This window comes from Lactuca saligna, chromosome 5, assembly GCF_052625555.1.
Source record: "Lactuca saligna cultivar CGN05327 chromosome 5, ASM5262555v1, whole genome shotgun sequence".
Lineage (NCBI taxonomy): Eukaryota > Viridiplantae > Streptophyta > Magnoliopsida > Asterales > Asteraceae > Lactuca > Lactuca saligna.
The window spans coordinates 13,150,270-13,175,675 of NC_136421.1; the positions used below are offsets into that span (position 1 = coordinate 13,150,270).

Sequence of the window (25,406 nt, forward strand, 5' to 3'; positions counted from 1 at the left end):
GTTCCATTGGGCCGACCACCACCTACTGCCACCTCGGGCGGTTGTGGTCGACGGTGGTTCATGGTGGTAGCTACCACCCTACGGTGGTGGTGGTGGGTTTTCTTCGATTTTTCCTGGCCAAGAAAAGTCCATACAACATCAAAATCATAAAATACGCTCACACACATAGCCACTCCTCACGGTGGCTGGTGGCAGCAAAAGAAGGCAACATAGTAGCAACCACCATGGTTGACGACAATGGTGGTTCTTTTCCGGTTTCCAGCCAACAAACACACCAAAACACACCTACACACGAGCACACACACCAACACACACAGAAGCCTCCCTTGGAGTGATGAATGCTGACCGGAGTAGTAGAAGAAGAATTGTATGGGCGACGGCGGCAGATGACAGGTATGAACGGACACAAAAGAAGAAGGAGTGATTACGGAGGGGAGGTGGTGATTATTCGTCATCAGAAACAATATCAAATGGGACAAGCTATCTGAATCTTTCATTACCCATGGATGAACATCAAGTTTGCAGTTCTTGGTTTCGCTTGTAACAAAACCACGACAATGGTGCTCGTTAGCTCACATCGATGGCAAGGCGCCAGCTAAGAATGGCAGCTACTTGGCTGATCGGAAAGTGAGGTAGGAAGGGCGGCTGTTGCTGCCGAAACGAAAATAGAGTTAGGGTTTCAGTTTATGTGTCCGAGGGGAGGAGGAAGGGAGTGGACGGATCTTAAACTCCTGTCGATTTTAAAACTTCACTCCTTTTAACACATTCGGCCCTCCTTGACTAATCCTTACAATCAAAATCCATATTTTACTCTTTGGCCCTTGCTTCTCAAAATCCATTCAATACGAGTCCAATTGATACAATATAGACTCCAAATTCCTGAGTTTAAAATATTTAACTCCCATGGTTAACACTGATAAATTATTATGGGTTTAGGGCTACAATAAAATAATATGAAATATAATTCATATTTCGGAGTTTTAGGGTTTATTTATTCATTTACTTATTTAATTTCAAATGGAATGTTACAACTAGCTCTTATATCCTAACATACATGGACATATAGTTTAATACATAGTATAGTGAGGTAACTCACATGATTGAGGTGGAAGATCCTCGGGAAGCTAGCTCTTGTGGTAATGCTTCAGCTTAAATCTTTTAAACAACCTAAGTATAAAGATTAACATGCTTCAGTATTCATTTGTATTTACAATATTTCAAAGATTCTTCAACAATCCCAATGAATGAATCACGGTTTATCAAATAAGGAACAACCAGGTAAGATCATATCGGACGTAGGGTTCGTTTGGTATATGACGTATACTGTTTGGAAATCCCATTTTAAATACCTCACTAAAACTAGCCTCGACATCATTCATGTAAGTAGATCAATCAGTATTATGTTTGGAATCACTAATAAATTTTATGTATAGATCCATAATAATGAATATAAATATAAATATAAGTTACATTTAAAACGTAGTATGTGTTGCTTAACATACATGAATTTCATGCCGAAAACTAGGAAAGTCACGAGCAGAATCTCGACCTAAAAGCTTCCGATTCTCTGGACTCTCTGGTGCTCCAAAACTCCATTAAAATACTCTAAAAAAAGGGGGAATGTCGGACCAAAAAGGGAAATGGATCAGATAGAAATATTGATCGATTTGTTTGGTGAAATGATCTGAAATCAATCATTATTGATAGGCTGAAAAGTGTGGTGGGACGCGCCTAAATAAAGGGTACGCTACACCCAAGGATGGCATGTATGGTCTAGTGCAGTGCTACATGTCGCATGCTTGTTGGTCTATGTCACTCTTTCTAGAACATTTCCAAATTTCATTTTGTTGTGACGCCACGTGTCTCAACCTCATGGTACAATGTAATCAAGTATGTTGGAATACCAAGCTCTCACTCAGCCATGTGGCGCAGTCTGATGCTGCCACATCGTCACAACATGTATTTTCCTAAAATCATTAAACGGCCATATACGAGTTCCGTTTTCGACGTCCTTTATATCCCCATAATCCTCTCCATGAGCACTCCGTCTTTCCTTTAGATCTCAATAGCTAATTCACACTCTTTTTTAGATTTATATTCTTATAGACATTATACTGTTGAAGTCTGTCGAAAATTATAACTCCTTCATACGAACTCCGTTCTCCACTGTCTCTATATCGACAGATTTGTTTTTATGAGATCGTCAACTCGTTTTTACACTGTTTTGGAAAACAATCAAAAAAGAGTTCGTATGAAGGATTATGGTATATCATTCTGAATTTGTGTCCTATGACTACTTTCTATGGTATACCCTTAAAATACACACAAACCTAGATTGCAAGCGGTTTTGTCTACCTAGTTCAACCAACATCCTAAAGTTTAACCAAAGCTACTAGAATGGGTTTACTGGTTCAAAAAATTTGGAACCAATACTATACTACTAGATTATAATGAACATTAGGTCACCAGTAGCTTTCTCCCACTATTCTAACTACTTTACATGTATCAAGGTAAAACTACTGCTCGATCAATTTGTTATTATACTTGCTCAAGTCACGTCGTGATACTATCTAACTACTGGGATTATGATGCCAGATTGCTCTTGTCATCATCCTCATCAGGCTTAAAGACTCATGATCATCCCTTTAGTGCTCTCGAAGACCCACAAGTATTATCCCACTGTCATGAAAGAACCCATTCATCATACTTCCTTGATATCTACTTATCACAACAGATCTTCTCTATTTAAACTTTTAATGCTACAATTGATCCAAGGTCCGTAATCTACATGGTACGGATGTTGAACTCTAATTATCATTCTATGTCAACCTATGAATGTTAAAATTTGGTCCTACATTTATACTAACTCTTATGCTTATTGAAAAAGGAATAACTAAACCAAACATGTAGCTTACCCCGAAGACCTATGATAAAAATGACACATTAACAGATGATTACATGGTAGCACATATTCTAAATACTAATCGTTGTATCCTATATTAATTCATGAATTTTATAGTTCAATCACTGCTCTAGGTTAACTCACACACATGCCTATAAGAAAATACTAAACAAAAAATACATACACTATCCATAAGTCTAAATGATACTGACGAATCACTAGCTGCATACGAAGTTACACTCGACGATATATCTAATGTGACCCTTAATGGAGCGAACTTATTTAGGAAATTTACACTAGTTACTTATGACCCTTTTCTATGCTTTATCAACCGAAACCCCACACTTTGAAATTTTGCATAGATCTCTGACGATACTTGGTCGTCTTACTGTGACTCTAAATCTCAGGGGAAATCCTTAGATCCTCTTACTGTTTTGCAAATTGAACTTTTACTAACAATACGACAATATCACTTGAACCACGATGTGTCTCCAAGGCTAAATCTTTAGTAATTTATGCTTTCTACCAGCGATTTATGTGACCTACTGAATTCCTTGTCTAGCAGCTCCTACGCTACAAGGATAAATAGAACATCCTTAAGGGTACAAACCTATCTAGTTCTCCTCGCTATCAGAGACGCACCCTGGAATTTGGTCAACTTCCTAGATTTTATCTAACTCTTAAAAAGAAAATCTAACCATTCCTTGAGAACCACATTAAGCAACTTATAACCTTTGGTTATTCTTTAAAAAGGCTTCCTTCTTCTTTTACACGCACAACGAACCCGAAATTAACAACCTTCATCCACTGGTATCGCTCTCTTATGGACCTTGATGTCGAAACCGAAAGTCGAGTTGTCCTTCACACTTTTGCCTTAAGGGTTAGTTCTCCCTCACTTGGGTTTAGCCCATCATTTGCTGCTACTCTTAGCCAATTAAAGTTGAAGTCAACATTTCCTATGTGATTTGTAGCTCTTTTGAATTTGAAGAAACTCTTGATTGTCATATCAATGACTTTGACTCCCTCGTCATAGCATTTGTGCCCACCGCAAGTGGTTTTCTCGCATAGCATGACCAAAGCAAGATAAAGTCTTGATAAACACTAATGTACATGTATAACTAAATAATATTGGAGAAAACTACTATCCTAATACTAGCAACAACATAAATTCAACATCCCGTCTCTATTAAAACATCATCATCATACATTTATCAAATATAACAAAGGGTTTTAGTGGAAATCTAAAAACATTATAAATTCCTTCGATGTGATTACAATCATGTTGGGTTTTTCCTCAATCAGAAGAATATCCAACTACTATGTCCAATGCGGTCACTATTGGATAAGGTGTCTAAGTCCATAACTATATTTGGTATGTACTTGACCTGAAAGTAGCATCGTCTATTTGGGTTGCATTTCACCTGAACAATTTGTAAGGATGGACTTTTGAGAAGAGGTTATTTATGATTTATTAATATATTATAATTTCTAATATATTAACATGAAATCATATTATTTAATTAGTATTAGTCAAGAATTAATTTGGAATTAATTTAGTGATAAAAAGAAACTAATTAAATGTAAGGGGATTGATTTGGTAAATCAATGATTCTTATAGTGTGGGCCTATGGTTATTTAGGATGGCCTAAACCAACATGGTAGTCCATGAATAGTCCATAGAGGTTTAACTTATGGATCCTAAGTAGTAAGAAAGGTCATGTCCATTAGGGTTTACATAGATCTAACCCTAGACTTTGATACACTATATAAGAAGTCCTTTAGCTCCTAAAAACGGTAGCCAATTTTTTTGCACAATTATTCTCTCTCAAAGTCCTCCATTGTTGGTGGTGTTTTGTGAAGCATTTGAAGCATCACCTTTGTTAAGGTCCAAGCTAACAAGCTACAAGAAAAGGTATGTCATCTAACTAGTTTTTGTTATACAAGTACCCATCTTTTGTATGCTAGTTAGGATAATGATTTGGAAAATAAAATTGCATGTATAATTAGAGAAAACATAGATTCAAAGCATTTAGGGTTGTATGTGCACCTTAAGCTTATTAGAGTGCTCAAAACCCATCAGCCACATCATCACATCAGGTATTTTCCTGAAATCTTCGTACGACCATAAATTTTGCATACGAGCTCTGTTTTCAATGTTCTTTATATCCCAAGAATCCTATCAATGAGAAATACAACATTCCTTTAGACCTTAGCAACTAATTTTCAATCTATTTTAAATTCATATTCTTATAGAGATTATAATGTTAAATTCTGTGCAAAAATCATAAATCCATACAAACTCCGTTCCCGGCTTTCTCTATATTAACAAATTCGTTTTTGCGAGATCTTAAACTCTTGTTTTCATTTTTTGGCTAAGAATAGACCGATCTAAACTTCGATTTTTGTGTCACACATAGTTGTATATTGTCACATCGAAACTTCAAAAAACTGTATATTCCTCATACGAAGTCAGATTTAGGCGTTCTTTATATCTACGAAAATTATATTGACGTTTACTAGATGATTATGATGATTATCTTGGCTAAAACGAAATGTATTTCTACATCTAATTTTATAAACAAATGGTTATATTGAATTCTACTGTAGCATCAAAAACAAGGTGTTACAAATACTCAAAGCTGATTAAACAATTAAACGATCCCACAACAAAACCATAAGTCAACATAGTTGGCAAGTTTAATTTCAATGCCCCTTGGATGTGACTCAAGTGCTACTAAGAACATTACATGCTACAAATCTGCTCAGTTGAATATTAAAAACTCAAACGAAGTAACTAAATGGCGAAAATGTCCTAGTTCAAGGAATTGGTATTGCATATCTTCCAAATGATATGAAAGTTAATCATGTTTTATATATCCCTGACTTCAAGTGCAATTTACTTTCTATCAGAAAATTACAAAAGATTTCAATTATTTTGTGACATGTTTCTTGAATTTCTCCCTCATGCAAGACTTACATTCAAGGAACTGAATAGAATAAGGCAATGTGAGAATGGTATATATCAATTAGAAGGAACAAATAAAAGAATTGCAATAATGGTGGTAAAAGTTGACTCGCATATTTAGCATAGAAGGTTAAGGCTTGCATTAAATAGTAAACTACAACACGTTGATTCCATAGGAAAAATAGTTAGTGTAGAGCATTGTGATTCTTGTATAAAAGCAAAGAAAACTCGACTTCCCTTTTAAGATAGTTCTATAAAATCTATTGCTCGTTTTCATCTTATACATTGCGGTATTTGGGGAAGGTATCACTTACTATCCACCTCTCAGGCTCATTATTTTTTAACAAATCATTGATGATTTTAGTCGATGCACATTGATATATTTGATCAAAAATAAGTATGATGTAAGCATTAGTTTTGTTGTACTTTGTAAAATGATAAAATGCAATTTGGAAAAGGATTTAAGAAAAATTGAAGTGACAATGGAGGCGATGTAATGCCTAGATTTTCAGGTATTGGTTATGTGAGAATTTTATTAAGGTCTACTTAATGAGTTGGCTACCCTACTCGTCAAGTAGCAGCAGGTTGGTTTGCGTGTTTTAGTGATCTACTCACCGAGTCCAAGAAAGGACTCGATGAGTAGGAGTTGGAGGATGAAACCCTACTTTTAGGGGTTTTACACCCTATTTAAGGACCACTTATCCCCCTTAGCCTCTCTTACTACTCCCCTCGTATTTAGAAACCCTAATTGTGTTTGTTCTCTATATTGGTGTGCTTCTTAGCTTGAAAGAGGAATTTTGGTGAGGAAGTTTGAAGATCAAGAAACTTTAAGCAAGGAACAGTTGAGGATCTAAAGTCTACCTCATTTTATCACCATTTGGAGGTATCAAGTCATCACCTTGAGCTTCTCCTAGTTAGATCCCTTCTATATTTGAGTTTTGGGTCCATTTAGGGCATTTGGTGTTGCATTCCAAGTGATGAACCAAGATCTGAAGTTGCAACTTCAGATCTAGTCTCATCTTGACTCTTATCATCATAAAGTCTCAGTCCTTAGCATGTTGGTGAAGCTCGATTTCCTAGAACCTCTCCTTTAGCTTGTTTTGGGTCATTATCATCTTGCACGCACGTAAAGTTTGCAACTTTACATGATAAACATGCCCTAGGAACTTGGATCTACAATATGGAACCTTAGCATGGCTTAAAAAGCCTCTGTATGGATGAAGGACTGATTAGACTCGGCGAGTCGGATGAAAGACTCTGTGAGTCCGATGGAGATAGTGGTAGACTCGACAAGTCAGATGAGAGACTCGCCGAGTCAAATAAAGATTGTATCGGGATCGGCGAGTCAGTCAAATAACTCGGCGAGTCGGCTAGGGTTTTCCCAACCTTTAGACATGTATGAACGCAGCGAGTTGTAAGGGGAAAACTCACCGAGTTGGCCGAGGATTTATGGCCACTGACACTAGGAACTCGACAAGTCACTCAAGTGACTCGGTGAATTGGTGAGCATGCAAGGAACTCGGCGAGTGATTGGTTGTAATCAATGAGTTGAGGTCAACATGGACTGTTGACTTGGACATTGACCAAGGGTTGACTTTTGGACTTTTGGGACATTTTGGAAAATTGGAAATTTACAAGCATGGTTCTATGGTGCATTTAGGTGGTGGAATGTACCAGCAATCCAAGATATTGAGTTTATCTTTGAGTCAACAGTACGAGGTAAGTTATCCTCACTATATCAATAGGGTCTAAGGCACCAAGGCGAGCCCTTCATGTATTTGTATCTGGATTATGGCATGATATATTCATTTATTACATTCTAGTAGTTAGGATGACAATATGTTTATGCTTAGTGACCGGTGTCCTGGTTATAGGATGATGCTATGTTAGTGACCGGTTAGGTCTGTATCCCGGTTATTAGGATGTTGCTATGATGAGTGATCTATTAGATTGGTTTAACTGTTATATGATATGAGCTAGTGTATGATATTTATGTGCATATGATTGTTTGGTTGGGGGTTTTAGGTTGAGGCGGTCCTGCTTTGTGCTACAGGCCAACATACCCGACGAGCGGCCCGGATAGGCTGTAGGCCCTCAAGGCGCTCCAGTCATGCCGAAGGCTCGGGAGTGGTCCAGATAGACTATAAGCCCTGCGAGGCTATCCATTCAGGCTGAAGGCTCATTATGCATGTTGTTCTGTAATTGTTATATGATGTGGTTATATTTGTATGCATTGGTATTTGGAGGAACTCACTAAGATTTCCGGCTTACAGTTTCAGTTTATTGTTTCAGGTACCTCAGGGGATCGCGGCAAGGCGAAGGCATGATCGTACAACTCCTCATGATTTGTTTATGTTTCTGGGAAAAACTCTGATATTAGATTTTGAAAACAAACTTAGTAATGATGAATGGTTTTAAATGTTTTGAAAAACTTTTAATTTGGCATGAAATTTTTTTGGGTGTTATAGGCGAGTTTGTTTTAAATCAAATGGTAAAATACTATGAGGATAATGGAATTGTTCATGAAACATCATGCATGACACACCTCAACAAAATGGGGTTGTTGAAAGAAAACACAATCATTTTTTTGTAGGTAGCAAAATCGTTGCACTTTGAAGCAAATTTACCCATAAATTCTAGGGAGAATGCATGTTGATAGCTGTCTATATCATAAATAGATTACCATCTCAAGTGATAGAAAACAAAAAAAATGTTAGTTGATCGCAAGCCAACTTATCACCATATGAGAGTCTTCGGTTACTTGATCTATGTAAAAGAAAACAAAGCATCAAATCACAAGTGTGAAGAAAGGGGAGGCGTTGCATTTTTCTTGCCTATCCACCAAGGCAAAAGGATATCGAGTTTATGATTTAAAGGAGAAAAAGAAGGGTGTTTCAAGAGATGTAAATTTTGGATAATTCCAATAACCTTTACATAACGCCCAATAAAATAAGCATCCTCACACCCTTTAAATCGAAGATGATTTTTCTAGCCCCATCCTTTGGCCAACCTCACATTATTATAAGTAACCACCTGCCTCGGAAACAAATAATATACAATTAGATTCTAGTACCGATCAAACACAACCCATAGAAACCAAAAACCAAGGAGACAATACCAATAATAATCCAACAGAGGGAAGTGAGCAACGTGATCCACATTCAGCTTCAAACATTGTTCCAATGCAACACCACCGACCAGAACAAGTTAGAGACTTACCTTAAAGTTTTGGTGATTATGAAGTAAAGTTGCCACCATCTATAGACAATTCTTTCCCCAACACCATTTCAACATCTTCGACAATACATCCTTTATATCACTTTGTTTTTTATGAAATATTCTCTAATACTCACAAATATTTTTTAATCGCCGTCTCCGCACACGATGAGCTTAAATACTTCTCTCATGCAGCTAAAGATATAAAATGGCAAGAAGCTATAAAAAAACAAAATCCCGGCTCTTAAAAGTTATAATACCCAGATCTTGGCAGACCCCCTGGGTAAGAAACCAATTGACTCTAAATGGGTTTACAAAATAAAATACAAACCTAATGGATAATTTGAGCGTTATAAAGCATGTCTAGTAGCGAAAGTTTTTACCTACACCGCAGGTCTGGACTTTCATGAAATGTTTGCGCCTATTGCTAAACTCATGATTGTTCGAATGATATTAGCAATTCGTATACATCAAAAATGGAGTATTCACTACTTGACGTTAATGATGCTTTTCTACATGTTGATTTAGAATAAGAAGTTTATATGAAAATTCCATAGGAATTTATTGAAATTGGTGACACGTGTGTCTATAAACTTCAAAAGTCCTTGTATCGGTTATGTCAAGCATCTCATAAATGGTATAAAAATGTATCACCCAAAATCAGGAAGACCAAGAAAAGAAAGGTTAAGCTCTAAATCAAGAGTCAACTCTTCGAGTCCAGGGAGGAACTCGACGAGTCGGAGTGGGATCCGGGTCATTGAGTAAGTAACCGACTCAGCGAGTTAGCGAGTCTGGTCTGGGCGAGAAAAACCCTAATCCCAGAGGTTGTGCCCTATATAAAGCACATTATAACCCACCCTCAGCCTCTTTGCTCCCCTTTTTAGTTCCGGAAACCCTAGAATTGAGTGAGCCTTCATTATTTGAGAGAATAGAGCCTTGGAGGAGAGAATCTTGGAGAGGGGCTTGAAGATCAAGGGCTTTGTTACAAACGAGTGGTGTAGATCTGGGATTTACTTCAGTTGGGGCTTTCATTTGAGGTAATAGTCTATTGTTTAGGCTTATGTGCATTTAGATCTACCTTATGTTTGAGTTTTGGGCATTTTGAGTATGGATGAGATCTATTTCGAGTTTGGAGTAGATCTGAGGTTGCTACCTCAGATCTAGGTTGGTACTAACCCAGAAAGTCATAAAGTTTAGGCCAATAAGTTGTTGGTGAAGCCCTTTGTTACAAACCCTATCCCTAGAGTGTTTTAAGCCTATAACTCCTTGGTTACACGTAAATTTTTCCACTTTACTTGGGGCTTAGGCTCTAGAGGAATGGATCTATAGATATGAGCCCCTGCATGGCTCGAAAAAGAACTATATAGATTAAGAACTAAAGAGACTCAGTGAGTCACATGGGTGTACTAGGCGAGTTGGATGAAGTTAGGCAGCAACTCGACGAGTTGGAAGAATAACTCGGCGAGTCTGTTGAAGATTGTCTTGGACTCGGCGAGGCAAGTTGCGAAACCCCAAACCTTTCAAGTTATGACTCGGATCAGTGAGTTGAGTGGGGACCCAGTGAGTGGACAGGTCAGGACTCGGAAATCAGCAGACTTGGCGACTCATGGTATGACTCGGTGAGTCGAGTCGCGAATGAAATGGATTTCAGAGCTTATGAACGCGGCGAGTCAATAGGCTAACTCGGTGAGTAGGGTCAACCTGGATGGTTGACTGTCACCAGGACTTTGACTTTGACCAGACTTGACTTAGTTGACTTTTGAAGGACTGTCAGACTAAGTATCATTTTGGTATTGGTAGCTCAAAGAGCTAGAGGAGCAGCGACTCAGAAGGTTGTCGGTTAGCAGCCATAGGGTTATCAGCAAGAACTCCAGCAGTGCAGGTGAGTTTCCTTCCTGTTGGAACGGGTCTAAGGCCACAATGTCGGCCCGTTTAGCTAGCAGCAGTTTCCGAACTTCGGTCCGATGCAGTAGTTAGTATGTTTGATTCCTTCGTAGCTCAAACAGGATGATGTGCACAAAAGTACCCACTAATTTTAATATTTATAACCTAACAAACTTAAACTAACTATGCACTTATAGGCAGTGTACCTAGTCGGATTACAGTATAGGTTGGGTAATTCGGGTGTCGATCACACGGAACGGTGTTACTAATTAATCTACTTACTATTAAATTAACCTAATTGTTAACAAGTTTAAAAGGGGTTTTATCTGATTTTACAAGATCAGACGAACTTAACTCAAATTCAATAAGTAAAAACACACTCTTGTCTAGTTTGAATCCACTTCCTCCTTATGGCTAGCTAATGATTATGGATTATTGAGTTGGTTTTAATTATATTAGTAATTTAGTTCTAACTTTACCAATAATTAACTAATTCATGTCAAACTATGTATGTTCACACACAATCAAACACATAACTAATTATGAATGTAAATATGCTATATAAGATTTGTTATATAAATGCAATTATAGTCACAATACACGTTCTCTAGCACAGCTAAGCTTATTTACTCTAATTACTAACTAAGATTGGTCAATCCTAGCTCTAACAATTAAATGTTCACTAAATCGTTAGGTAAACAGGTTATTGCAGTTAATGGTCACTAAGCTACACAGAACATGCGATCAAGCAATTAGAGAAGCAAACATGAGCATGATAGGTAACACAAATCAAACACAAGCAATTTTTACCAACTAAATAAATCCATAAAAATTAAACTATTCATAATTGGAAGCTTCATCTAGCTAAACAAGAGTAGCTAGATTCAGCTGCTCATCATGGCAACTAACAAACTAACACAAATCAAAGTGTTACAAAACATGTTCTTAATTAACTAAAATATGGACCTTTTACTCTTTTTGGTGTTGAAAGCCTCTTCCCAGAACCTTTCTTCTGCTCTAAATCGCCTTCTAGAACTCCTTTCTTCTGCCAAAAAAGTTCTCTATTCGTAATGGTTAAGGATTTATATAGTTGCTGATATCCATTAATTCATGTTGTGAATAATAAGAAATTTACGTCGTGAGTTGTAGATAACCGTGCCCTTCAAGGATTCCTTCGCCCGCGTACATATCTTCTAGAAACGGCTCTTCACGTCGTGAATCCTTTAATTCTCACGTCGTGAGAACGTTTTTTTTCCAGATTTTCTTCTCTTTTAATCTTTTAATTCACAAAGTTTCTTTCTTCAATGCTTTTAGTCCATTTTCTTCAAAATGCCTTCTTTTTGGCTGCAAATAACATTTAAGCTCATAAGTACCATTATTCTAGACAAATTACCAACTTATTAATAAAAATGTACTTAAATATTGCCTAAGAATAGGTATAAATATGGCAATATCACAGGATTTATGTGTTATGTGTTCCAGGCTACGGCCCGATGCAGTATGTAGTATATGTGTGTTCATGCTAGTTGATATGTTTATGTTACGCTTTGTTCAGTCATTTTCCGGACTTAAGTCTGATGCAGGGGGCAAGGCCCCAGTTAGTCCGGACTTCGGTTTGATGCAGGGGACAAGGTCCCAGTCAGTTTTCGGACTTCGGTCCGATGCAGGGGGCAAGGCCCCAAATAGTCCGGACTTTGGCCCGATGCAGGGGACAAGGTCCCAGTCAGTTTCCGGACTTCGTTCCGATGTAGGGGCAAGGCCCTAGTTAGTCCCGACCTCAGTCCGATGTTGTTGGCAAGGCCAAGTATGTGCTTTATATGTTATTGTATGGTATGTAGCGGTTTGGGGGAGCTCACTAAGCTTCGTGCTTACGGTTTTCATTTTTGGTTTCAGGTACTCAGTTTTGAAAAGAGGAGCTTGGAGAGGGTGCAGTGCACACACCATAGTCAGTTAGCCCGGGAATGTTTTACTCTGATAATGAGATTATGTTTTGAATTAATACTCGAAAATTATGTTATGACTTATGATATGGTTTTATAAATATGGTTTTAGTAATGTTTTAAAAGAAATTTTTTTAGTCGTGATTTTTGGGTCGTTACAAGTTGGTATCAGAGCCTTGGTTTGAGGGATTCGGACACACTTGAGAGTGTGTCTGGACTCAAATTATGGAAACGGTAAAAGGTTTTCAAAAGAAAAACATTTTCGAATGGAATTTTTGGTAAAAAGGAGTTTGAGAAAAGAAAAGAGTTTTAGAAAAAGTGAAAAGAATATTTAGAAAGGAAATAACTTGAAAAGAGAAAAAGGGTGTGGTGCATGCGATCAACCAAGCTCAAGTAAGTACTCCCAAATTACCCATACCAGTTTATGATTATCAGTTTTAGTTCCAGTTTCAGTTTCAGTAGAACAACATGCTAGTATAGGACTAAGGATCTAGGAGGATGCCTTATGTGTCTGCTTATGTGTTTCAGCCTTATGAGAATTGCATGCTAGTACTGAGTAGACAGTAGTAGGATAGCCTATTTAGGTTATGCCTGATAGTATGAGTTCAACATGGTATGCTAGTACAGTTTCTTGAGAATAGTTGCATGAGTATGTTTCCTTTATCCGAATGTTGCTTGCTTTGTGCTTAGTGGGACTCTGAGTGATGGGAGTTAGCCATTAGGTGAATACATCACGTCACATGTGGTTAGGATTAGATAAACTCAGAGTGCCGGATTTGACCCTATTGCGCAGCTCTCGTTTGAGTCTACTCGAAGGATTATCCGAGCCTCATTGCATGTGATGGTATTAAGGTGGTGGCTAATTGGCGTTGCAAGGAGGCCTTCAGCAGATGAGGACTGGTTTGGGTGGAGTCATAGGTTCCCTAGGGCAAGCCTAGGATGAGAGTAGAAAAGATTAGCAGTAGAGAAAATGGACTTGGTGGAGTTGAGGTAACTCTTGAGGAAAGTACGGATAGATGTGGAAGGTAGTATGGGCCCGTACTACTGAAAGCAGAGGATTCGTACTTGATTCAAGAGGGGCCGGGGCAAAAGCAGGGAACTAATAAAGTGTGTGAATGATCCCTCAGTAGCGTTATGTATATTGATTAGATTTGTGATGTTGTTCCAGCATGATGATGTTGCGTGAGATATCAGTTGGCAGTTTAGGTGCCGGGTAAGGATCTGGCTTAGGCTCTAGAGTCGGACAGTTTGATAATCAGATGAGAGATGTTATTTCTACAGAGATTATGCGCAACATCATTGATCAGACTCCCGTGATATATGGTTCAGTTAGGTAGGCCATTATGGAGATTTTGGACAGTCGTCTTGAGGCTTTTAGGGCCGGGATAGTTTTAGGGCAGTTTGGGGCTCGTCTAGAGCCCGATTCTTATGGAGTTCAGGGATCCATCAGGGAGGGAGATCCCATTTTTAGCTCTTACCATCAGGGGACGGGAGTGAGCGGGGCACCCTGTCTCTAGGAGAGACCTCTACATGATTGGATAGTCAAGGAGGTTGCGCAATCCATTCGCGAGGAGCTGCCCAACATCGTTGGACGGGTCACTGGTAGGTTGACCGCGAAGCTCCAGGATTAGACAATAGTTGTTCAGTCGATGGATGGGGTTGATGAGGTAACGCATGAGAGAGAGTCGGGCAGTGAGTTGGAAAGGAAGATGAAAACGGATGAGACTCGGGTAGCTGCAGGTTCGGGCAAGAGGCCTAAGGGGTCGAATTCGAGATTGAGGGACTATCAGAGCCGCAGTCGATGTGGGAAGTGTGGTAGGACAATTGAGGGTGCATGCAGGCGTAGAAGTGGTGGTGATGCTGGATGTTTCAAGTGCGGCCGGATTGGCCATTTTAGAAGAGATTGTATTGCTACCATTGCTCAGGGGCTTGATCCGATATGTTTCCGTTGTAGTCAGAGGGGCCACAAGAAGGCCCACTGTTCGAGTTTGTATACAGCAGGGCAGGTGCCAGCTCCTGCCCCTGGGACTTCAAGAACCACCAACAGACATCAGGGTCGAGCAAGGGCACCCACGGCTCGAAGCTGAGTTTTCCGGTTGATTTCAACAAGGATTCGAGCAGCACTGAATGATGGGAGTACGTATCTTTTACCTTCCTGTCAATTATTATTCATGATATTATTATTATTATCTTGCTGCATTGTTATCAATAAGCATAAGTGTTGGGGTATTATATTACCTGCTTGTGACTGAGTTTTATGCCATCTGCATACCTTGGAATTAGAATGGTAAATTGGAGGTCGTCCCCTCTAGATCAGGTTACTTCAGATGCGGTGATTGTGGCATGTATGTGTAAGAATCAGTAATGCCTCACTACTTTCGAAAGGTATCATTCAGAATTGATCAGTTAAATCCTTAGTATTGACAATTTAGAGCTTCTAGTGAGGTAGCCAGTGGACAGTAAGGAAGTGGGTTGGGGATGTGCACCCCAAACGCAGGTTCTCAGGATGCAGTCCCTAAAGCAAATATAGTTAAGGATTGTAGGGTGCTCAGTTAGATAGCAAGAATGGTTCGGATCTGGTAAAAGTTAGTTGGAGCGCCGACAGAGGTAAACGTTGACGGACAGCAGATCGCCCTTTTAATGGAAGGAAGGTTGGGGAATCCTTTCGACCAGTGAGCAGTAAGAAGTTAGTCGGATCCAAGTGGGGGAGAACCCTCCGAGTATACAAGGGTAAGAGCACGCAGTTCCAGAATCAGTACACGACCTCTGAGACGAAAAGATAGTAGTGCAGCAATTGATGAATTGAGGAGTTCAGAGTTGGGAGTTTGAGGAACTTCGCAACAATGAGTTCATGTGATCAAGATGGTTAGTAGCTGGTTGGGAATTCAGGGTTGGAGGACCGCCTATAGGACTCTAGTGAGTCAGAATGAGGATCTTGAGAACGGATAGCAAGAGATGCTTTCGTGTTAGTAGTTAATGGTAGAGACGACATGCAGGGTTGTGTGGATTCAGGAGTTGGGGGGTTTTGGAAACTTCCCAACTATAGTTTCATGTATCCGGATTAGTAGACGGTTGGTTTGGGAACCAAGCCGAAGAATTCCTCGACGGACCGCTAGCTGTATCAAGGATATAAGATGTCGAGGTTGATGCAACATTCGATGAATGAGGGCTGGTTTTGAGAAATCAGGATAAGGAATCACTAGCAGGACTAGGGATAGTCAGGATGTCCTAGGGATAGTAGTATAGTGTTGTAAGTTTGCAGGGGTAGCCGTAGCATTCACTAGCAGTCAGATAGTAGTAGAGTGTTGTAAGTATGCGGGGGTAGTCATAGCATTCACTAGCAGTCATACAGTAGTAGAGTGTTGTAAGTCTGCGGGGGTAGCCGTAGCATTCACTAGCAGTCAGATAGTAGTAGAGTGTTGTAAGTCTATGGGGGTAGCCGTAGCATTCACTAGCAGTCAGATAGTAGTAGAGTATTGTAAGTTTGCGGGGGTAGCCTTAGCATTCACTATCAGTCAAATAGTAGTAGAGTGTTGTAAGTCTGCGGGGGTAGCCGTACCATTCACTAGCAGTCAGATAGTAGTAGAGTCTTGTAAGTTTGTCGGGGTAGCCGTAGCATTCACTAGCAGTCAGATAGTAGTAGAGTGTTGTAAGTCTGCGGGGGTAGCCATAGCATTCACTAGCAGTCAGACAGTAGCAAAGTGTTGTAAGTTTGTGGGGGTAGTCGTAGCATTCACTAGCAGCCAGATAGTATTAGAGCGTTGTAAGTCCGCAGGTGTAGCCGTGGTCTTTATCAGGTTGGTAGGCAGCATGAGCATGTTGTTGGACGCGGGGGAAGCAGTAGTACCCACCAGTTCGGGTGCAGCAGTGAGGATATAGGAATCCACGGGTTAGATTTCGGATTCCCAAATGGTTCAGTTATGAGATCAGGGAAGCAGTGGACCGTTTGGGTTCGTTTATGTTAAGCGCTACCGTTAGTCTGTGAGCCACCATTTTTAGTATTGGATTTGATGATGTCAGGATTTGACGTATGGACCCGGTCGGTTGGATCGGGAGGTTGTTAGAGTCACAGTGTCAGGATGACTAGTGGAAACTAGTTCCAGAGAAGGATTTGGATCAGAAGTTGTGGAAGCAACTAAGTAAGGAGTCCTTGGGCTCCACAGTTGAGTTGGAACTCAGTGTTATAGATAACCGATGAATGATTGGAAGCAGCCATATAGCCAGTTCAGTGTTTCAGCCAGTTCAGTGCTTCAGTCAATTTAGTGTTTCAGTCAGTTCAGTGTTTCAGCCAGTTTATTGTTTTAGCCAGTTCAATGCTTCAGCCAGTTCAGTGTTTCAGACAGTTCAGTATTGCAGGCACTTCCGTGTTTCAGATAGTTTCAGTGTGATGGCCAGTATTAGTATTTGTGTTGGAATGCAAGTGTTGATGGTATAGTTGGTCGATTTGAAATGGCAGGTCCCTCTCAGCAGGATCAGTTGAGTCTTCTGCCAAGTATAAGTGATCTGCAAGGATAATTAGGCAGGTAGCCTTTCTTTCTGGATGAAAGGCTCGAGTTATTGGAAGTTGAGTATTCAGATGAGAGATAAGCATGCTGGTTCCAGCAGCATCGATTCAGTATGAGTGGTAGAGTGGGTAGAACAGTTATAGATAGTCAAGGTATCTTCAGAAGTCGCTGAAAGCGACTAGGAGATTGCGATGGGGTGTAGTAACCGGTAGGAGTCCGGTAACCCAGATATGGAGACGTCAGTAGGGACCAGGTAGATCTCGGTTCATCCGGAAGGCCGATAAGGGACAACAAAAATTTCCAGTCAGTGGCAGTAATGGAAAGCAGACTATGGTAGAATTCGACTAGTTGATTGATGGGTACTCAATACTAAGTAGCGAAAAGTGTCCAGTGCATAGCTAGTGGTAAGCAGTAAGTGGGTTGTGAAATAGTTGGTCGTGGTGGACTTCGAGGATGAAGTCTAGTTTAAGTGGGGGAGAGTTGTAACACCCAGAATCAAGAAGACCAAGAAAAGAAAGGTTAAGCTCTAAATCAAGAGTCAACTCGTCGAGTCCAGGGAGGAACTCGACGAGTCTGAGAGGCATCCAGGTCATTGAGTAAGTGACCGACTCGGTGAGTCAGCGAGTGGACTCGGCGAGTCTGGTCTGGGCGAGAAAAACCCTAATCCTAAATGTTGTGCCTTATATAAAGTAGATTATAACCCACCCTCAGCCTCTTTGCTCCCCTTTTTAGTTCCATAAACCCTAGAATTGAGTGAGCCTTCATTATTTGAGAGAATAGAGCCTTGGAGGAGAGAATCTTAGAGAGGGGCTTGAAGATCAAGGGCTTGCTGCAAAGGAATGGTGTAGATCCAGGATTTACTTCAGTTGGGGCTTTCATTTGAGGTAATAGTCTGTTGTTTGGGCTTATGTGCATTTAGATCTATTTTATGTTTGAGTTTTGGGCATTTTGAGTATGGATGAGATCTATTTCGAGGTTGGAGTAGTTCTGAGGTTGCTACCTCAGATCTAGGTTGGTAATAACCCAGAAAGTGATAAAGTTTAGGCCAATAAGTTGTTGGTGAAGCCCCTTTGTTACAAACCCTAACCCTAGAGTGTTATAAGCTTATAACTCCTTGGTTACACGTAAAGTTTGCCACTTCACGTGGGGGTTAGGCTCTAGAGGAATGGATCTATGGATTTGAGCACCTGCATGGCTCGACAAGCCACTGTATGGATTAAGAACTAAAGAGACTCGGCGAGTCACATGGGTGTACTCGGTGAGTTAGATGAAGTTAGGCAGTAACTCGATGAGTTAGATGAAGTTAGGCAGTAAGTCGACGAGTTGGAAGAACAACTCAGCGAGTTTGTTGAAGATTGCCTTGGACTCAGCGACTCAAGTCGCAAAACCCCAAACCCTTCGAGTTAAGACTCGGATCAGTGAGTTGAGTAGGGACCCAATGAGTGGACAGGTTAGGACTCGGAAATCAGTACGCTCGGTGAGTCATGGTCTGACTCGGCGAGTCGAGTCACGAATGAAATGGATTTCAGAGCTTATGAACTCGGCGAGTCAGTAGGCTGACTCGACGAGTAGGGTCAACCTGGATGGTTGACTGTGACCAGGACTTTGACTTTGACTAGAGCTGACTTAGTTGAATTTTGAAGGACTGTCAGACTAAGTATCATTTTGATATTGGTAGCTCAGAGAGATAGAGGAGCAGCGGCTCAGAAGGTTGTCGGTTAGCAGCCAGAGGGTTATCAGCAAGAACTCCAGCAGTGCAGGTGAGTTTCCTTCCAGTAGGAATGGGTCTAAGGCCACAATGCCAGCCTGTTTAGGTAGCAGTAGTTTCCGGACTTCGGTTTGATGCAGTAGTTAGTATGTTTGATGCCTTCGTGGCTCATACAGGATTTATGTGTTATGTGTTCCAGGCTACGGCCCGATGCAGTATCCAGTATATGTATGTTCAAGCTACTTGATATGTTTATGTTATGCTTTGTTCAGTCAGTTTCCAGACTTCAGTCCGATGCAGGGGGCAAGGCCCCAGTTAGTCCGGACTTCGGTCCGACGCAGGGGACAAGGTCCCAGTCAATTTCCAGACTTAGGTCCGATGCAGGGGGCAAGGCCCCATATAGTCTGGACTTCGGTCCGATGCAGGGGACTAGGTCCCAGTCAGTTTCCGGACTTCGTTCCGATGCAGGGGGCAAGGCCCCAGTTAGTCCGGACCTCGGTCCGATGCAGTGGGCAAGGCCCAGTATGTGCTTTATATGTTATTGTATGATATGTGGTGGTTTTGGGGGAGCTCACTAAGCTTCGTGCTTACGGTTTTCAGTTTTGGTTTCAGGTACTCAGTTTTCATAAGAGGAGCTCGGAGAGGTTGCAGTGCACACACCATAGTCGGTTAGCCTGGGAATGTTCTCTGATAATGAGATTATGTTTTGAATTAATAGTAGAAAATTATGTTATAACTTATTATATGGTTTTATAAATATGGTTTTAGTAATGTTTTAAAAGAAATTTTTTTAGTTATGATTTTTGGGTCATTACAAAAAAGCTCAATGATGCCTTGATGTGGCTTTGATTAGCTTGAGTGCCCCTAACTAGATGTTCCAAACTTGATATTTATCACGTTGGCCAATGTTCCTATCTCCTGGAAAACAAAGAAGCAGTGTTTATCTCTAGATCATCCGTTGATCTAAATATTGTTTCATTTCTTCTTATGTTAGTGAGATTTTATGGTTATGTTAGTTGTTACAAGAACTTGGTGTTTCTTAAATAGGTCCTACTCATATTTATTACGATAACTAAGCCGCTCAACATATTTCCAATAACCTCGTCATCCATGAACACACAAAACAAGTCGAAATAGATTGATACTTCGTACTTGAACATGTTGAATCTCGAGAAACTTAGACTTGTTCTATCAACACCACTGAACAAGATGCCTACATTTTTACTAAACCACTTAGTGCAAAGCAATTTTGTTACCTTCTTGGCAAGTTGGGCATTCGCGATTAGGGTTGCAAATGAACCGAACGTTTGATGAGTCATTCGTGAATTGTTCGGCGGAAAGTTCATTTATTTAATAAATGAATGTAAATGAATACAAATTCTCATTCGTTTAGTTAATGGAACGGACATGAACAATGGTCTTATTTGTTCATTTATGTTCGTGAACGTTTGTTTACATTCGTTCATTTATGTTTAGTTCATATATGTTTAATAGTTTTTTATTACATTACTATATTATATGTTCATTTATGTTCATATATGTTCAATTGTGTTTATTTATCTATGTTCGTTTATATTCGTTTGATGTGTTCACAAACATAAATGAACAAACACGAACAATGTAAATTTGTTAAACGAACCAACATGAACAAGAAAATTCGTTCATTTATCCGTTCGTATTCGTTCATTTGTTCGGCTAACTTAAACGAACGAACATGAACAAATCATTGTTCGTGTTCATTCAGTTCATTTATAGTCCTATTCACGATCATCATGTTCCAACTTAACGGGGAGTAAACGGAATCGGATATGTAGTAATCTGATTAATAGTTATCTAGTTTTTATTGAATATTTAGTATCTTATTTTATATAGGTTTCCTTTATGCAAATTGTATAAATACCCTTTGTGGCCTTAGTTATTTTACAACAAAAAAGAATAGAAACCCTTTTTGATTTACATAGAATCCTCATTTGTTAATGGAATCAAGATTATAATCGAGTGCATCTTGTTTGTTTCCGGGTTTTGTTTTTCTGTTACACATCTATGTATCAACGGTGGAGAAGACCATTGATCGAGTCATTTCATAAGAGTTAGGGACCAAAGTTGTCAGTTTCACTATACCATGGAGACCAACATTATAACAAAAAAAAAGTTAGACTAGGTATGCTAAGTAAGTAGACCCGACAATTCGTGTATTCATGTCATGAAAACGTGTCAGTCACGAATTAGACACGATACAATTACACAATGAGAAATAAGTTTTATCTCAATTTTTAAGATGTATTCGTGTCGTTTCGTGTCTCTCACAGATTCGTGTCTTTGTGTTTGAAATTGTCAGGTCTACAATTAAGCCATATAGTACGACGACCATTTATAACTCAAGGTAAGAGTTTGATTTCTTTAACTACATTTTCGTGCCGCATCTATAAATCTTTATGGGGTGTGGGTTTGCCTTGTAAAGAAGCTCGAATCTGGAGTGTTCGCTTAAATATTGTGAGTAGAGTTCTATTTAATTCGTTTACCATTTCAAGGAAAAACAATGAATTTTTACAATTCGATAAAAGAAATTTTTTAACCATTTAATATTACTTCATTTGTAATTGTGAGTTTTGTGAATATCTAATTTAAAACATATAACCCATAAATTAACCATTTAATATTGAGAAAATTACAAATTTATCCAAATACACTAATTACTTTGTGAAAAATAATAAAAAAAAAATCAAAATTGCATTTTTAGCCACTAAAATCGCAGATGTGTATAAGCCATCTGCGATTTCGCCTTCCCATCTGCAAACATACAAGTGACTAAAGCATGTATGTGCTGTAGTCACTTGTATGTTCGCAAGTGGTTTTTTTTTTTTTCCCGATATATATATATATATATATATATATATATATATATATATATATATATATATATATATATATATATATATATATATATATATATATATATATATATATATATATCTTTTCCAGCATAAAATCACAAATGAACATAGTTCATCTGCGATTTCCTCTCGTTTTCACCTGAGATTTTATGTTTTTTTTAAACTACGAAATTGATAGGGTTTGACTACAAAACAACCTTATTATATATAAATTTTTTCAAGAAATTATCATTTTTGTTGTTATGTCGTTGGAAAATTTGGTTAAAACCTCTTTAAAAAAATATATAAATGTTTGGTTTGCCTTCTAACTAGTGGGAGAGAGAGTTGTCTAAAAGATACAGTGAAAATGAAAAAAAAAAACATTTTTATAATAAATCTCTACGAAATCACAGATGAAATACACAAAATCGCAGATAGACTGTTCCATCTGCGAACGTACAAGTGTCTAAACCACATATGTGCTTTAGGCACTTGTACATTCACAGATGAAAATGCGAAATCGCAAATGGACTTAGTTCATCTGCGATTTTTAAAGGCTAATTTTGTAATTTACATTTTTTTACTATTTTCCACAAAATAATTAGTATATTTAACTAAATTTGCAATTTTTTCTTGGGATAATGACCTAGGAGGGTAATAAGGTTTTTAGTTTGTCCGTAGTAGGTCACTAATGTTTTTTTTTGTGCGTATTAGACCAATATGGTTGTTATTACCGTTTAGAAATAGTCATTTTTACCTGTTTTAGGTAAAAATGACTATTTCTAAACGGTAATAACAACCATATTGGTCTAATACGCACAAAAAAACCTTAAGACCTAATACGGACAAACTGGAAACCTTATTACCCTCCTAAGTCATTAACCCTAATTTTAAAGACATTGAGAATATATGACCATCAACAGTAAACTACTTCGTTTAGAACTCGCGTCGTCCTATATAACCTGCTACTCTTCTATATGGCGAAGCTCTTCATCTATAGTCGTCCCTTTGGGGACATCCGATAAAATTGGAACGATACAGAGAAGATTAGTGTGGCCCATGCGCTAGGATGATACATACAAATCGAGAAATGATCCAAAATATTTTTTAACCCTTCGTCGTCTTCTCTGGAACCCTAATTCCCTTTTCAAATGCTAATAGAGTTCAATTGCAATTCTTACGTTTCAGTAGTTCATCTACTGAAGTCATGATTAGACAACATGTGGATTCTATGGTCCAATTTGATCTTCTTCTTGATGTCTTCAACAATTTGTGGCAAGTAAGGGTGATCTTTCTTTCTATAAAGTCTCCTTTAAGTTTTTTACTTTTTCTGTCATTAAGTTTCATGCTTTATAAACTTCAGTTTATGTGTTGTATATAGTATGTATGTATTTGTTTATGTGCTAATTTTTTATTCATTTTGCAACTTCAGTTTCTTAGTTGATGTTGTGGTTTTGCTTTTTATAAAATAATTGATAATAGACATCCTATACAAGTCCCTGTTGGTTTTACATTCCATTCGTTATCAAATGTAGACATTGATGGAATGTATCAAAGTGAGATTTTGTTTTTGTACATATGGATGTGTTCATGTAAACATTTAAATGACAAAAAAGAAGTTATTGATAAAATGTTGCATATTTATGTAATGAAGATCATCAATCATATGAGTTTCAGGACTTAGAAGTTCTGGAAGGGTTGTGAGATAAGTTTAAATAGAAGTAACTTTTTTCAGTCAAATAAATAATTCACATTGATTAGTAAGCATGTTTTTTAAATAATTAGGGTTAATGACTTAGGAGGATAATAAGGTTTCCAGTTTGTCCGTATTAGGTCACTAAGGTTTTTTTGTGCGTATTAAACCAATATGGTTGTTATTACCGTTTTAGAAATAGTCATTTTTACCCGTTAAAACCGGTAAAAAGACTATTTCTAAACGGTAATAACAACCGTATTGATCTAATACGTACAAAAAAAACCTTAATGATCTAGTACGAACAAACTGAAAACCTTATTACACTTCTAAACCATTATCCCTTTTTTCTTTGATATTCCTTCATTTCAACTTTTGAAATTTGTCAATATCCAATTTAAAAAGATGTCAGTTTATCTCATGCTTCATTACGTCGCTACTCATCTAAACTTTTTCTTTTCATTTGTCTGCATTATTTACCGGATGGTATGGTATGATTTGCGGGCCCTACAACTACGCATGTGATGACGGCAGGGCAATCGTACTCAGAAGAGTTCGACCACACCATACGCCGCCTAGGAAAGTGAGTGACACGCTCTTGTATTTTCTTTAATGATGTTTTGGCCCCGATAGATTAGAAATTGTCAATGTGACCCACTAACTATTGACACTATATAGATAGGACCCTCATTGTTCCGTTATTGGTATTTCAGTCCCTTATCAGTGGAATGCTATTCATCAATCATATATTTTACTGTACCCTTTAAATGACTTTTTACTTCACCTGGATGGAATAGCTTTGTTCGTATCAAGATTAGTGTTTTCGTTTGAAAGATGCAGATTAATAAAGTGTCTATTTGAGTGAGCTTGGAAAAATAAGGAAGTGACTCCTTAATAAGCACTTCTTTTTCTCTTGCCATGTAATTAGAGACAATCGACCATTTCTTTTTCTCTTGCCATGCCACGTGTTCTATATCATATAATCGATCGTTGGCAGGGTATTCAAATCCCCTTCTTTTATTACATTTTTTTATTTTATTTCAATTTTTGGATTTACCATTTGGCCATCACAGTGATCAACAAGTCAATAATAATAATAATAATAATAATAATAATAATAATAATAATAATAAATAATGTTTCGCAATTCTTCTCGTGACTTTCTAGGTTTATTGGAATTTTTTCAGAATATTTTTTCTTTTCGGAACAGTCAAGCAAAAAATTCCACTTGTTTGACACATTGTTTCTTTTTTGGTTTATTTCATAGGAGTACTAAAGTGAAACTTAAGTATGTTGTTTGGTTTCATAACCCCATGTGTAACACCCCAGTTTTATAAGACATTTATAAACTATGGTATATAAAATTGCATGACATATAGTCATGTTTTACAAAAATGGTTCCAAACAAAATTTTTTTGTTCGTTAAGATACATTTGGGTGTTAGCAAATTCATATCAAAGAACCATACCAAAAAATTCAATATTTACATAAAATCAAAATATGAGTCTTTAAAAGCTACACTCTAAATCACTTTTATCATTCCCTATCGGGGCATTATATCTTGGATTTTGGGCCTAAGATATATGAAATTAAATAGAAATACATGAGACAAAAACATCTTGTGAGCTATATACAACTAGAAACAAAATACTTTCAAAAGCTTTTATAAATTCTTTTCTTTTATCTTTTATATAACTTTTTTTAGTATACTTTCAAAGAC

The 25,406-nt window shown here is 38.2% G+C and overlaps 1 non-coding gene across 1 annotated transcript; it reads left to right on the forward strand.

Annotated features, from left to right (window-relative positions):
- The first annotated feature begins 22,995 nt into the window (after positions 1-22,995).
- Positions 22,996-23,098, forward strand: LOC144998953 (U6 spliceosomal RNA). Its single transcript, XR_013660486.1, has one exon. It is a non-coding gene; the product is annotated as a U6 spliceosomal RNA (small nuclear RNA).
- Positions 23,099-25,406: the final 2,308 nt, after the last annotated feature.